The following is a 15,626-nucleotide window of genomic DNA, read 5'->3' as shown; positions in this document are numbered from 1 at the left end:
CAAAATCTCTACTAGCTTGTTCACGTAATAATAATTGCTGCTGGGTGCCCCTAACATTACAGAAATTGTGTCAATGACTCGCTCTGCTTTTTCTCCGCGTATAACATCATCACTAATGTTGTGGCTGTTATTAACTTTTTTAGCTATAGTGTGACCTGCACCTATTTTTTGCTAAGAGGGTTGCAACTTTGAATAATATTTCTTATAGTTTTTTCTTTTCTCTGTCTTTAGGGTTAAAATAATGCTTTCTTCCTGGAAGGCATTATTTGCCCTTGTTATGAAAACAATTCACTGGTGTTTGGAGATTGTTGGAAAAGTTTTGATGACCTCCTGCCACTAGTTGGTAAAATTTCATAATAATTGACATCATTAGGGCCAGAGATAAATGCATCAAGAACCCAATAAAATTCATTGTTTGGATAAAGGATTCATTGTCCTACTTCCTGTTTATACTTTCCACTTTTAGCTGTGTGGGAAAAATCATTTTACTCACAGAGTCACTTATCCCAGCAAATGCAGATTTACTTAAAAAATTAGTACTAGAGTCCTGTCTGCTATTTATGCTTCCAGTTATTTTGAGTATATAATTTATAATGGTGATTTCAGCACTATGACTACACTAGAACCAGATTTGAACTATATACCCATTTTTGTGAATTGGGATATAAGGCAGCAGAATAGAAATAATAAAAATTTATATTTCCGGCTGGGGCAGCTGGGAAGCCGGTAGGGCAGTGTTACCCAGCAGCTCCTGGGGCACCACTCGGGTACGCTCCAGGCCGTCACAGCCACTGCTGTGGTCGGCCAGGGGCCGCGATACTGGTTGCTCACAGTGTGAGCAGAATTCGACGTGTATCATTGCCGCGAAGATGGAGGGGCTTTGTCCGTGTACGGTGACCGCAGCACTGGGGAAGCGATCCGCTACCGGAATGAATGGGTTTGGCTGTGTTGCCCAAAGGGGTCTCGAACTCCTGGCATCAAGCTATCCTCCTGCCTCGGCATCTCAGTGTTGGGATTACAGATGTGAGCCACAGTGTCTGCCCCATTTAGACTCCTATTATGGCTGCAGCTTCCATTGCCAATATTGTAAAAAGTTCTCTTGGTCCAGTTGGCTTGGATAAAATGCTTGTGGATGATATTGGTGATGTAACCATTACTAACGATGGTGCAACCATCCTGAAGTTACTGGAAGTTGAACATCCTGCAGCTAAAGTTCTTTGTGAGCTGGCTGATCTGCAAGACAAAGAAGTTGGAGATGGAACTACGTCAGTGGTTATTATTGCCGCAAAACTCCTAAAAAATACAGATGAATTAGTCAGACAGAAAATTCATCCCACATCAGTTATTAGTGGCTATCGACTTGCTTGCAAGGAAGCAGTGTGTTATATCAATGAAAACCTAATTGTTAACAGAGACGAACTGGGAAGAGATTGCCTGATTAATGCTGCTAAGACATCCATGTCTTCCAAAATCATTGGAATAAATGGTGATTTCTTTGCTAACATGGTAGTAGATGCTATACTTGCTATTAAATGCACAGACACAAGAGGCCAGCCATGCTATCCAGTCAATTCTGTTAATATTTTGAAAACCCATGGGAGAATTCAAATGGAGAGTATGCTCATCAGTGGCTATGCACTCAACTGTGTGGTGGGATCCCAGGGCATGCCCAAGAGAATCGTAAATGCAAAAATTGCCTGCCTTGACTTCAGCCTGCAAAAAACAAAAACAAAGCTTGGTGTACAGGTAGTCATTACAGACCCTGGAAAACTGGACCAAATTAGAGAGAATCAGATATCACCAAGGAGAGAATTCAGAAGATCCTGGCGACTGGTACCAATTTTATTCTAACCATTGGTGGAATTGATGATATGTGTCTGAAGTATTTTGTGGAGGCTGGTGCTATGGCAGTTAGAAGAGTTTTAAAAAGGGACCTTAAACACATTACGAAAGCTTCTGGAGCAACTATTCTGTCAACCCTGGCCAATTTGGAAGGTGAAGAAACTTTTGAAGCTGCAATGTTAGGACAGGCAGAAGAAGTGGTACAGGAGAGAATTTGTGATGATGAGCTGATCTTAATCAAAAACACCAAGGCTCATACATCTGCATCGATTATCTTACGTGGGGCAAATGATTTCATGTGTGATGAGATGGAGTGCTCTTTACATGATACACTTTGTGTAGTGAAGAGAGTTTTGGAGTCAAAATCCGTGGTTCCTGGTGGAGGTGCTGTAGAAGCAACCCTTTCCATATACCTTGAAAACTATGCAACCAGCATGGGGTCTCAGGAACAGCTTGCTATTGCAGAGTTTGCAAGATCACTTCTTGTTATTCCCAATACACTAGCAGTTAATGCTGCCCAGGACTCCACAGATCTGGTTGCAAAATTAAGAGTTTTTCATAATGAGGCTCAGGTTAACCCAGAACGTAAAAATCTAAATGGATTGGTCTTGATTTGAGCAATGGTAAACCTTGAGACAACAAACAAGCAGGGGTGTTTGAACCAACCATAGTTAAAGTTAAGAGTTTGAAATTTGTAACAGAAGCTGCAATTACCATTCTTTGAATTGATGATCTCATTAAATTACATCCAGAAAGTAAAGATGATAAACATGGAAGTTATGAAGATGCTGTTCACTCTGGAGCCCTTAATGATTGATCTGATGTCTCTTTTATTTATAACAATGTTAAATGCAATTATCTTGTACCTTGAGTTAAGTATTACACACTAAAGTACAACAAGCTGTAAAAAAAAAATTATATTTAACATAGGTAAGTAGTAGCACATAAATATAAGAACATATTCATGAGAAAAAAATGGGTCTCAGTTGATTGATTGTTAGTAGCAGTGACATGACATGTGCAGCCCTTATAGTGTACATGCACCTTGTTGGAACATTTGAAAAAAAGAATATGGCAAAATTTCTGTCAGTTGTATATTAAAAATTTATTCCATCACTTTTTTCTCTAAATTTGCCAGAGCACTTCCAGACTCCTTAGTAGATTGTCAGGGAACACCACTGGTTTGTGTACTTTCGAGGGAAGACCACTGCATATGCTCTGCTGCTGGAAGAGGGGATCAGGGTCATGAAGGGAATCATGTGGTGGGTGAGGGCAAGGATGGTTCCTAGAATTCGGTGCTTTTTATAAAATAAATGTGTTTTTTTGCTTTAGAGCTACTATAGTAACTCTAAAGAAGGTGAGAGCAATACTGTTTACTGCTCTTGGGAATACCTTTAACAACCTTTGTTCTCCCCCTAACACACAAATGTTTATTTTTAGTGGGGCTAACCTTGACCTGCTTCTCCTGATCTCATTTACTCTACTGTATTTTTTATTTTTTTCCATAGTGCTTATCATCTTCTAATATGCTACTTTATTTATTGTGTTTATCATTTATTTTCTATCTCCTTCTTCTAAAATGTAAGTATCACCAGGGCAGGGATATTTGCTGATCTTTACACTGATGGAGCAGTTCCTCACACCCTTTAGCATGCAATATTTATTCAATGAATGAATGTACTGAAAGCCAGTTATGTGTAAGCAGTGTCAAATGCATCAACTCATTTTCTTCTCGCTTTGACTTACATGAAGTGGCTAGTATCTCCATGCCTACCAGAAAATGGGGGGTAAAGAAGTTGATGATGGTCATGATGATGACGAGGATAACAACATAAGTTGTCACTTGATATTTTTCTACTGTGTGCCAGTTGATTTATTAATATCACCTCATTAAATCCTCAAATTAGTCCTGAGTGGTAGGCATTTTGATCCTCATTTTATACAATTGGAAACAGTTCTGAAGGGGTAAATAACATGCTCATGACGACATAGCTGAGAAATGATTGATCGAGGACTTGAATCTCTGCCCCTGCGGTCCCAGTCTCTGGTTTTCCCCATAAGTTGCCTCTTTTAAGAATCTGTTTTAACACCGTTGTTCTGGAAAAAAAAAAAAAAAAAAAAAAAAAAAAAAAAATCTACAGTATGATTAAATTGCTTAATTCTCTGTGGGAATTCGAGATTTTCTTATTCAGATCATTGTTCTATTCTTCCTGCGAATAACTGGTTTAATGTTCAGACAGTTATTCCCAAAACCACAATGTCTCTTTCCAGAATCTGAAAAGGAAATGAAGTAATCTTCAATACTGTGAATGAATGAAGCCCAAGCTATACAAACCACAGACAGAAAAATCAGCTTTTTCCTTTTTGCTCTCCTTTTTGTTTAAGTATGATAAAGTAAAATTTTAAAAATGTTAATGGATCTGGGTTTAAATGATACCTCACTGAAGAAGCTATTCACAAAATTTGGTTGGTCTACTACCTCTACTTAATAAACATTACTGATGTAAAGTCCTATTTCTCTGCACTGAACACATGCACTTTTATTTAAGTAGATAGAGTTTTTCAACCTCAGCACTTGATTGCTATTTTGGGCAAAGAATTCTTCGTTTGTGGCAGGGTCTGTAAGGTGTTTAGCAACATTGTAAGATGTTTAGTTACATCCTTAGTTTCTACTCACTAACAGCTAATTAGTTCCCGCCACTCCTGACCTCCTGCACCTAATAATTGGAATGACAAGATTTCATCCCCCAACCTATTTTGGGGATAACTAAGATGAAGGCATGAAACGGTGTCAAAAAGAGATCCCAAGCTGAGTACCAGACCTCAAATTTGTTCTTTGAAAAGGTAATTGCCATTGATTTTGTTCTGCAAAGATGCAGAATTTCAGCTACTCACTTCTTAATTTTGAGACACTTTTTTTGTGCATGAAAACAGTAAATCTCTTAGAATGGTGCCCTGCACATATTAAGGCCTTGATAAATGCTAGCTATTACAATCATGAAGGGGTGGTGCATGGTGGCTCTGAGGGTAGGTGATATGGTAGATAGGACATAGTCCAGGCAGGCAGGGAAAGGTCCACCTTAGGAAATGCTGATCACTGTGGGATGTGAAAAAGAATAGGAATCAGTCAGGTATTTGAAGAGGAACACTGTAGGTTAAAGGTCCTAGTTCTAGCTGCACCCTGGAATCATCTGGGGAAGACTTTTCTTTCTCATGGTATTTTTTTAAATTTATACTTTAAGTTCTGGGTACAGGTGCAGAACGTGCAGGTTTGTTACATAGGTATACACTTGCCATGGTGGTTTGCTGCACCAATCAACCTGTCATCTACATTAGGTATTTCTCCTAATGTGTCTGGAATTGATTCCATCCAGTGGGTTCTTGGTCTCACTGACTTCCAGAATGAAGCCGCAGACCTTCATGGCGAGTGTTACAGTTCTTAAAGATGGTGTGTCCAGAGTTTGTTCCTTCAGATGTGTCCGGAGTTTCTTTCTTCTGGTGGGTTCGTGGTCTAGCTTGACTTCAGGAGTGAAGCCACAGACCTTTGCAGTGAGCAGGTTGCCACTGCTGGCTTGGGTGACCAGCTTTTATTCCCTTATTTGGCCCCACCCACGTCCTGCTGATTGGTCCATTTTACAGAGTGCTGATTGGTGTGTTTACAAACTTTTAGCTAGACACAGAGTGCTGATTGGTGTGTTTACAATTCTTTAGCTAGACAGAAAAGTTCTCTGAGTCCCCACCTGACCCAGAAGCCCAGCTGGCTTCACCTCTCAATCTCCCTTCTAAACAGGACATCCCAACTGCTGTTGGGAATTGGGCGATGACTGCTCTAGCTACTTCCTGTTGGATGGGGTGAAGAAGGGGCCATGCAATTGTAGTGTCCACCAGAGGGGAACTCTTTAGGTCAGTGAAAGGGCCAGTGGGTCGGTCCAGGGGTCCTCGGTAGAAGTTGTGAGTTGAGCTCATTTGGAGTTCCATTTGTAAGACCATCTGTAGCTTGATGGCCTTGATCCTAGAGGAAACACATTTGACAAGGAGGTTAAAAATACAGGGCCTGAAGGCGAGTAATAGCAAGGTGGATGTCACAGGACCTAGAAAGGCGAGACTCCAGAGATTGGTATAAGAGTTTGAAAAGCGTTGTCTGATTTCAGAAGCCTTTTCATGCAAATGCTGGGTGGCATCTTGTACTATCCCTGACTGGTTAGAGTAAAAACAATACTCTTTCACTAAGAAGGTGCAGAGTCCTCCTTTCTCAGCAATGAGGAGGTCTAGGCCTCAGCAGTTTTGGAGTCACTGCTGCCAAAGAGTCTATTTGGGATTGTTAAGTAAGGATAGATTTCATTATTTCTTGCAAATTGTCTGAGAAATCCTTTGAGAGTGTGTGGTAGCAGGATAATGAAGTAGATAAACTGGCTATTCCAGTTCCTGTAGCAGTAGCCATTCCTAACCCTATAAGTAGGGGTATTCGTTGTATGGCTCTGCGCTGATGGACTTGAGCTTTGAGGGGTACTGATAGGGCCTGATCTCCTTGGGCAATGTTAATGTTAGGACTTAGAAAAACTAAGGTGCAGGTGCCTGTCCAGTTAATGGGGAGGCAGATATAAGTTGAAGTTCTACATAAGAAGAATATACCTTGGCTGGATAGACAGAACTGGTTGTGTATGTTAAAAAGGTGTGTGAGTTTGTGGTTTTCATTTTCCCATACTCCTAGTGTACTTGCCAAGGTAGCTCCAGTGAGCGACTCAGAAGGAGTGTTGGGAGAAAACTGAGTGGCTCCCTGTGTTCTATTTTCCCATTGGAGAAAAAATCGTTTTGTATCTACTAGGAACCATTTGAGAGAGTGATTGAGAGAGGGCGTGAGGAGGCATTCAGTAGTGGTGGGGATGCTGCTGCAGGGGGTGTCCAGGGGTGAATGGTCATGCATGGAGTATGTTTGCCATTACAAAACCTGGACTGTTTGTTAAGCAGGGAGGAGGTGATGATTTTTGGAGGCCCTGAGAAGCAGATAAGCCATCTGAATGGAGCTGTTGGGGTGACTCAGAAGTTACTATGATCAGTTGGGGCTTGAAGTTGTAGGGTGTAGTTACACTGATGGAGTCTTTTAGCCTGACTTGGACTGGATGGGCATTTTTTGCCCTTCAAAATTGTCCTTCCAATGCCCAGACTTCAGGGTTGATTCCCTCCTCAAGCAGGGGACTACGAATGGGTAACTTTTTCCCCATATTCATGTAGATAATAGCTCCAGCTTTGGCTAATATATCCCTCCCTAATAAGGGTGTGGGGCTTTCAGGCATAACAAGAAGGACATGTGAAAAGAGCAAAGTCTCCCAGTTACAACTGAGGAGGTGGGAGAAATATGTGGTTACAGGCTTTCCCAGGATTCCTTGGATAGTAGCAGACCTTAAGGACAGTCGTCTGGGACAGGAGAAGGCCGTGCCAGTGTCCAGGAGGAAGTCGATTTCCTGGCCCTCAATGGTTAAACAAAGTTTCTACGGTGTGGAAGGGGACCTGAGTGAGTTGCCACTGCTGAATGAGAGTGGCCAACTTTTATTCCCTTATTTGTCCCCTCCCATGTTCCATTTTTGTCCTATCAGAGTGCCTTTTTTCAATCCTCCCTGCGATTGTCTACTTTTAGGATCCTGCTGATTGGTGCATTTTACAGAGCATTGATTGGTGCATTTTACAGAGCACTGATTGGTGCATTTTACAATCCCCTTGCTAGCTACAGAGTGCTGATTGGTACATTTTACAATCCTAGCAACAGAGTGCTGATTGGTGCATTTTACAATACTCTTGTAAGACAGAGAAGTTCCCCAAGTCCCCACTCGACCCAGCAAGTCCAGCTGGCTTCACCTGTCAATCTGAGATGCTGTAGAGACAGGTGTAGGTGAAGGAGGCAGGACCTCATAGGCCACATTAGGGTTTTGTTCCACTGGGGAATTGTTAGACAGTTCTGATGATCTTTTTCCCTGAGTGTCCTCCTAAGCAGGGTCTTATGTTCAGAGGCAGGTTTTCCATGAAGTTAAAGAAGCTTGAACTTCAGGGTCCTTCATGGCATGAGCTTCTTTTTTTTTTTTTTTTTTTTTTTTTTTTTTTTGAGACGGAGTCTCGCTCTGTCGCCCAGGCTGGAGTGCAGTGGCCGGATCTCAGCTCACTGCAAGCTCCGCCTCCCGGGTTCACGCCATTCTCCTGCCTCAGCCTCCCGAGTAGCTGGGACTACAGGCGCCCGCCAGGTCGCCCGGCTAGTTTTTTTTGTATTTTTAGTAGAGACGGGGTTTCACCGTGTGAGCCAGGATGGTCTTGATCTCCTGACCTCGTGATCCGCCCGTCTCGGCCTCCCAAAGTGCTGGGATTACAGGCTTGAGCCACCGCGCCCGGCCGGCATGAGCTTCTTAGAGGGACACTGGCAGTGGGTTCACATGATCTTATGTTATCGCAAAATTTGCAAAAAGAAGTTATTTTTACCCCATAAAACCCCTGACTCTTAACACTACAAATTCTCCTCTGTCAAAAGTCCTTTCTGTTGGTAGGGTTGGAAGTGAGCATTTTTAGGAGTATAATTGGATTGTTTGAAACACAAAGGATAAATGCTTGAGATAATGGATACCCTATTTACCCTGATGTGATTATTATGCACTGTATGTCTGTATCAAAATATCTCATGCAACCCATAAATATATACACTTAATATGTACCCACAAAAATTGAAACTCAAAAATTAAAAAATATATATGTCCTATAAACACAAGAATTTGCATAAATTTGATTTGATACAATTTTCTTTGAAAAGTATACGATGCAGTATAACTATATATGCTGCCTAAAGAATAAATTCCTGACATAAGAGAATGGCGATTTTTTCCTTCAGCCCCTGCCCCTGGACTTCCCTCCCCAGTCTCTGGTAACCATCCTTCCACTCTCTATCTCCATGAATTCAATTATTTTAACTTTTTGCTCCCATAGATAAGTGAGAACATGTAATGTTTGTCTTTCTGTGCCTGACTTATTTCACTTCCATCTATCTTGTTGCAAAAGACAGGATTTCATTCTTTTTTATGGCCAAATAGTGCTCCATTGTGGATATGTATTAATACCACATTTTCTTTATCCATTCGTCTGTTGATAGACACTAGGTGGCTTCCAAATCTTGGCTATCATGAATGATGCTGTAATAAACATGAGGGTGCGGATATCTCTTCAATATACTGATTTCCTTTCTTTTGGGTATATACTAGGACTTGGATTGCTGGATCATATGGTAGCTCTATTTTTAGTTTTTTGAGGAACTGTTTTGCATAATGTTTTTACTAATTTACATTCCCACCAACAGTGTACAAACGTTCTCTTTTCTCCACATCTTTGCTAGCATTTGTTATTGCCTGTAAAAGACATAAATCTTAAGCAGTATTACAAATAAGGAGTCTATATATGTGTAAACTTGCATATCATGCATACCAATATGCTATGAAAGATCTTAGTGTATTTGATGAATCTTGTCCTGACAAAGTTTGGTGGTTCCATATGAAACATCATACAGATCATACCCCCAAACATTTATTTTACCTAAAACCCAGTTATGTCATTAACAGAAAGAGGTAAATTTCATCAGAAGTAATGATCAACTCTTAGGTTGTTTGATGATTAATTAAGAGGAATTAATTATTCGAACATAACTGGAAAATAAATTTCTTGCTGATTTGACATGACATACAAACAAAAAACAATCTAAAACTCACAAAATGCTACTACAATGAGGACATTGATGACAAATCAGTTAATGAATGATCATTTAAAATTACTCACTCTACAAGAAACTTGAAGTGCCCTGAAATTTTGCAGTTGATATATGAAAGACATTTAATAGAATTTCCCCTCATTATAGGACAATGATCCTAAACATTTGACATATCATTAGCAATAATGAATTTTGAAGCAAAAAAAAGCCTTTTGAGACAGACAATAATAAAAAACATATTTCCATAAATTGTGCTAAACGCTAAATAATGTTTCCTCTGTAGAAAATGATACTACAAAATTCTTGTTAAAGAGCATCTAGCCAAAAAGTATAAGAAAATAGTATTATAGAAATGTATTCCAAAAATAACAACTTCCATAAAAGTTGATATTTTTCTGGATTATGTCATTGTTGTGTTTGTTGGCTTTCTTGTGTTTTCTTTTCTTTTTCACCAAGTGACTTCTCACCTGAGAATGATGCATTCTTTTTTTCTGTTTTTTTCTGAGACAGGGTCTCACATTGTTTCCCAGGCTGGAGTGCAGCAGTGCCATCATAACTCATTGCAGCCTCAATACCTGGGCTCAGCCTCCCAAGTAGCTGGGGTTAGAGGCATGAGCTGTTATGCCTAGCTTGTTAGCTTTCTTGAACTTATTTTTTTGTGATTTCTTTTTCTAAATATTTAGCCTTATACCTGATTTTATATTGATAATTTTATATTCTTTTTTCTTAAAATTGTGTAATTAAAATAGCAACTTGTATAAACTTGACTGCCACCCTGCCTGATATGACATTTAGATCCCCTTGAACAGTTAGTGGTATAATAGTGATGTGATGTCCCCATTTCCCTATATTTGTTGTAGAGTGGGAGAGACCGAAGAATACCGAACACAGTTTTCTTACACTTTAAAGCAATATAATTAGTTTAATTGTAATGCAATCCTGATTGGATAACAAAATACATGCAACATAGTTTCAACTCCCTTAAGAAGTATTTTTGTTGATTTTTAAAATTATAAAGGTAGTTCAAATTATTTAAAAATTATAATACAGAAGTAACATAGCAAAAATACCGTCCAGTTTCCCAGAGGAAACCATTGCTTATTATTTGGTGTGAGTTTTTTTCTTCACATTTTTTCTATGCATATACAAATTTACATCTGTGAATATATATAAAAATGTGTATATATATATACATACACCCCTACATATATGTACAAGTATGTCCATTTACAGTTAAAAAATTAACTTATAACAAAAACAAGATGATAAAATACTTTTTTCTTTTTCTTTGAACAATATGTTATGAACTCCTTTCCACATCAATACATATATATATATGTACCTATTCTTCTTAAGAAATGCAAAATATAGATCTAGTATAATTAAATTAATCCCCTGTAGATAGACATTTAGGCTATTTTTATTCTTTTCGTATTATAAACAATGCTAAACTGAAATCCATAAAAATATCTTTGTACACATTTATGAGTGTTTCTGGACATCAGATTCCTAGGAATTAAATTTCTGTATCAAAGGCTTTGGGTTTAAAAATGTCTTATTTATTACCAAATTGTCCTTCAAAAAATGGTTGGCTTTCACATGGTCCCTAAATTTATGATTAAGGCCAGATTGAGTTATGTGGTTGTCCCCAACAGACTAAGAAAGTGGCACCAGTGTGTGGCAGGGTTTTCTAAGCCCAGCACTATCACCTTTCCCCTTTTCCATCAGGGGTTCAGCTTAGGATCACCCCTGGTGGGCAGCTCCCGAGTTGTGAAGGAGAGTATGAGAACTCAGACTGTCTCGGACCTGTGGAGGCTCCGTGGGTGGCGTTGGTCTCTGCTGCTTCTGGTTCTCAGTTCTCGAACATCTTAGCTGAATCATCAAGGCCTCAAGGAAGTACAGTTCAGCATTCTTCATCTCCATATGTAGTATATCCATCTGATAAGCCTTTCCTTAATAGTCATCTATGACACTCCCCAAATAAGACTATACTTGCCTATCTATAAAGCAACAGCAGAGATATATTTTCTGCTCTTAAGATTCTTCAAAGTAAGATTTGATGCTTGGAACTTGAAAGGATTCCAGAAGAAGAAAGTGTGAAAACCTTGTCTAGAGAAACAATTGAATCCAAGAAAGTACTGGATGAAGATATACAGGAAAGGGAGAATTCAAAGAATGAAGAATTAAAGCACAATCAAGAATTGATATCTCAGTTGATAACTGCAGAAAATAAATGTAATCTTTTAGAAAAACAATTGGAATACATGTGAAATATGATAAAGCATGCAGAAATGGAGAAGATATCTGTCTTAGAGTAACAGGATTCCCTAGAAAGAGAATGGCAACACAATCAAAGACATGTTTGCAGCCAACTTGAAAAATTGGATCTTTTTGAATGGGAGTATAACAAACTTTCCACAGTGCAGGCCCTTGCAGAAAGAAAAATGTAAGAGTTGGAAGCAAAACTCTTTGAAGAAGAACAGGAAAGGAAACACATACAAACTAAGGGAGCTAAGTTACAGACTGGTCTAGAAACAAATAGCCTTATCATTGAAGATAAGGCAAGTCCACATTTTCCCAGTGCAAGAAGAATTTTTATAAAAGTCAAAACCACAAGAAAAACTAAGTTCTAGAAACTATTTTGGTGCACCAGTGCATTATAGATTATGCTTGGGTGATGTGCCGTTTGTAGCTGGGAAGTCCACAAGTCTTAGCTATGCTGTGGCAGCCAGTGTTCAGCTTGTCTTGCATTGTATCCAATGAAGAAACACAGTAAAGTTTTGTGCAATGATTGGTCATTAGCGTTCCCTTGGCAAAGCAAGTATCTTCACGAGTGTTAAAAGTAAGAAGTTGTCAGTAATACCTCCCTCCTCTGACAGCATTAATGAGGAGTTGTCAGAAGTCTTACAGAGTTTACAGATGAATTTGGACACAGGAGCTGTAATCAGCAGCAGCTTGCAAAACTTACCCAGGAGTTGCCAACTGTTGAGCTGAAAGACAATTTAGTATGTGAATTGGAGGCATTAGTGGAAAGGATGGAGGCAAAAGGCAACCAAATAACTAAAGTTTGAAAATACCAAACTGAGTTGGAGAAACAGAAGGTAGAGAAGTAGAAGAAGGAATTAAAAGCTACTAAAAAGACTCTGGATGAAGAAGGAAAGAGCAACAGCCATTCTTCTGGACCACAAATAAGAAGGCATATAGTATGAGTGCAACATGAACTGTACACACATTGTTATCATGTTGATGTGAATCATAATTTCAACTAGATGAAGCCATGTTAACCTTTTATAAATTTGCTACTGAAGTCAATAAAGCAGTTTTTTAAAAAAAGAAAGCACTGAAACTTTCCTTAACAGCCTGTTTGTTGCGGGAAGTCAGTGACCCTGAACTGAGGGACCAGCTGGAGCCACAGCAGAGGAACATAAATTGTCAAGATTTCATGGACATTTATCAGTTCCCAAATAATACTTTTATAATTTCTTATGCTTGTCTTATTTTAATCTCTTAATCCTGTTATCTTCGTAAGCTGAGGATGTATGTCACCTCAGGACCACTGTGATAATTGTGTTAACTGTACAAATTGATTGTAAAACGTGTGTTTGAACAATATGAAATCAGTGCACCTTGAAAAAGAACAGAATAACAGCAGTTTTCAGGGAACAAGGGAAGACAACCATAAGGTCTGACTGCCTGCAGGGTCAGGCAAAATAGAGCCATATTTTTCTTCTTGCAGACAGCCTATAAATGGACTTGCAAGTAGGGAAGATACTGCTAAATTGTTTTCCTAGCAAGGAATATTAATAATTAATACTCTGGGGAAGGAATGTATTCCTGGGGGGAGGTCTACAAACGGCTGCTCTGGGAGTGTCTGTCTTACGCGGTTGAGATAAGGACTGAAATATGCCCTTGTCTCCTGCAGTACCCTCAGGCTTATTAGAATGGGGAAAAAAACTCCATCCTGGTAAATTTGTGATCACACTGGTTCTCTGCTCTCAAACCTTGTTTTCTGTTGTTTAAGATGTTTATCAAGACAATACGTGCACAGCTGAACATAGACCCTTATCAGTACTTCTGATTTTGCCCTTGTCCTGTTTCCTCAGAAGCATGTGATCTTTGTTCTGCCTTTTGCCCTTTGAAACATATGATCTTTGTGACCTACTCCCTGTTCGTACACCTACTACCCTTTTAAAATCCTTCATAAAAACTTGCTGGTTTTGTGACTCAGGTGGGCATCATGGTCATACTGATATGTGATGTCACCCCCAGAGGCCCAGCTGTAAAATTCCTCTTTGTACTGTTTCTCTTTATTTCTCAGCCAGCTGACACTTATGGAAAATAGAACCTACTTTGAAATATTGGGGGCGGGTTCCCCTGATACCTGTTAACAAAGGCTTTCTTTGTTATAAACTCTCAAAATTGCTTTTCTAAATAGAACATGAATGTATTGATGCTAAGACAAAACTAGTAATTTAGTATTTAACTTACTTGCCATTCTCATGCTTACATAGAAATTAAGCTCAAGAAGACTGAATTTCCTCATGGTATATGAGAAGATACTCCAAGAGTGCTAATGGACATGTTCACCACATATTGGAGGAATTCCTTTATATGGCCTTCTTAGAACTGATCAAGATAGAGTTCTAGGATTGTATCCAGATATCCAGCATGAATTGTCATGGCTACCTAGCCACTAGGCATGTCAAATCTTTCTATAGTTAGAGCTTTTAATTTAGGATCCTTAAATAGATTTTGGAGTATCTGTGAATCTCCAGAAATTATATGTAAACTTTTGCTTTTGGGGCCAGTTTTCTGATGAGTAGGTTTGTACCTTAATCAAATTCACAACAGTGAGTCCATAGACCCAAGGAAAGTGAGAATCAGTCCTCTGGTCACATGGTAAATATGTATCTCAACCATCCTTTTAGCAATTAAACTTTTATTATCTATTTGCTTGGAAAAAAAAGTGGTACCTATGCATTCTTTTTTTTTTTTTTGAGATGGAGTCTTGCTCTGTCACCCAGGCTAGAGTGCAGTGGTATGATGTTGGCCCACTGCAACCTCTGCCTTCCAGGTTCAAGTGATTCTCCTGTCTCAGCCTCCTAAGTAGCTGGGGTTACAGGCATATGCCACCATGCCCAGCTAATTTTTGTATTTTTAGTAGAGATGGTGTTTCACCATGTTGGCCATTCTGGTCTTGAAGTCCTGACTTCAGATGATCCTCCCACCTATAAGTTGTTGGTCATACTCATGAAGAAGGGTGGCTCATTGATGTGTGACAAAAGGGCAGAAAGGCGGGGTCTCTACAGCAGAGCTCTGCTGCTTCTCTGTCATCCCAAGCAATTCTGCTCTGGTCCAAATTTGTAGACTCACTCAGCAGATCAAAACCTCTGCAGTCATCTGGACCCACCTATTTTAAAAGGCAGTTTAACAAACATCTGGTGTTATTCAAGCATGCTTTTAAGGGGATTTCACCTCCCACTTCCTCGTTCACAAGAAGTTATCAAATTATTCCTTGTAACCACATTCAGTAAGCTGCACGAGATGAGTTCTAGTACACATAATTTTCTTCATCTCTCTATCTTTCCAGGACTGATGCCCCATGGTTAGTTTGGCTAACCCCTTCACTTTCTCTGCCCATTTTCCATCACAGGGCTGTTCAGGCACCTCATCTCAGCAGCCCATCTGAAATGCTCCCTTTGCCTATCAGCAATGCATAGTGTAGGTATGTGTTGCCTCGCACCTTTTCTTGCAGCCTTATTCTTGCTCACATGATGACTTTAATAATTTATGTGGGTTATTACTTCCCTTCCACCCCCTAATTTCTCACAAATGGGTTCCTTGCCTACCCAGTGAGTCCTGCCCTGAAGTTTCTTTTCCACAAAGGGCCCCTCAGTTTAGCTTCTTGTTTAAGTTCTCTATTTCTTTGGACATCTTCCTGTTTCTGTCACTTGCAGTACCATAGCTAAGTCTGCTATCCCCAGCTATCCACCTTTTGTAATTCAACAGTAAAAGCCAAGGTCATAAAAGCAACAAGCTGGTTGGATCT

At 39.5% G+C, this 15,626-nt stretch overlaps 1 protein-coding gene and 2 pseudogenes across 5 annotated transcripts in view; all 3 read left to right on the top strand.

Annotated features, from left to right (window-relative positions):
• The window catches only part of TNFSF4 (TNF superfamily member 4), a 286,979-nt gene that overhangs the window by 90,646 nt on the left and 180,707 nt on the right, over positions 1-15,626 (top strand). The window lies entirely within an intron of this gene.
• Positions 1,064-2,691, top strand: LOC104665543 (annotated as a pseudogene). The gene has a single exon (XR_004059034.1). The product of XR_004059034.1 is annotated as a T-complex protein 1 subunit alpha pseudogene (transcript).
• On the top strand, positions 3,623-12,786 carry LOC104665542 (annotated as a pseudogene).

Source organism: Rhinopithecus roxellana, chromosome 8 (genome assembly GCF_007565055.1).
Source record: "Rhinopithecus roxellana isolate Shanxi Qingling chromosome 8, ASM756505v1, whole genome shotgun sequence".
Classification (NCBI taxonomy): domain Eukaryota; kingdom Metazoa; phylum Chordata; class Mammalia; order Primates; family Cercopithecidae; genus Rhinopithecus; species Rhinopithecus roxellana.
This window is presented reverse-complemented; position numbering and strand designations above follow the sequence as displayed.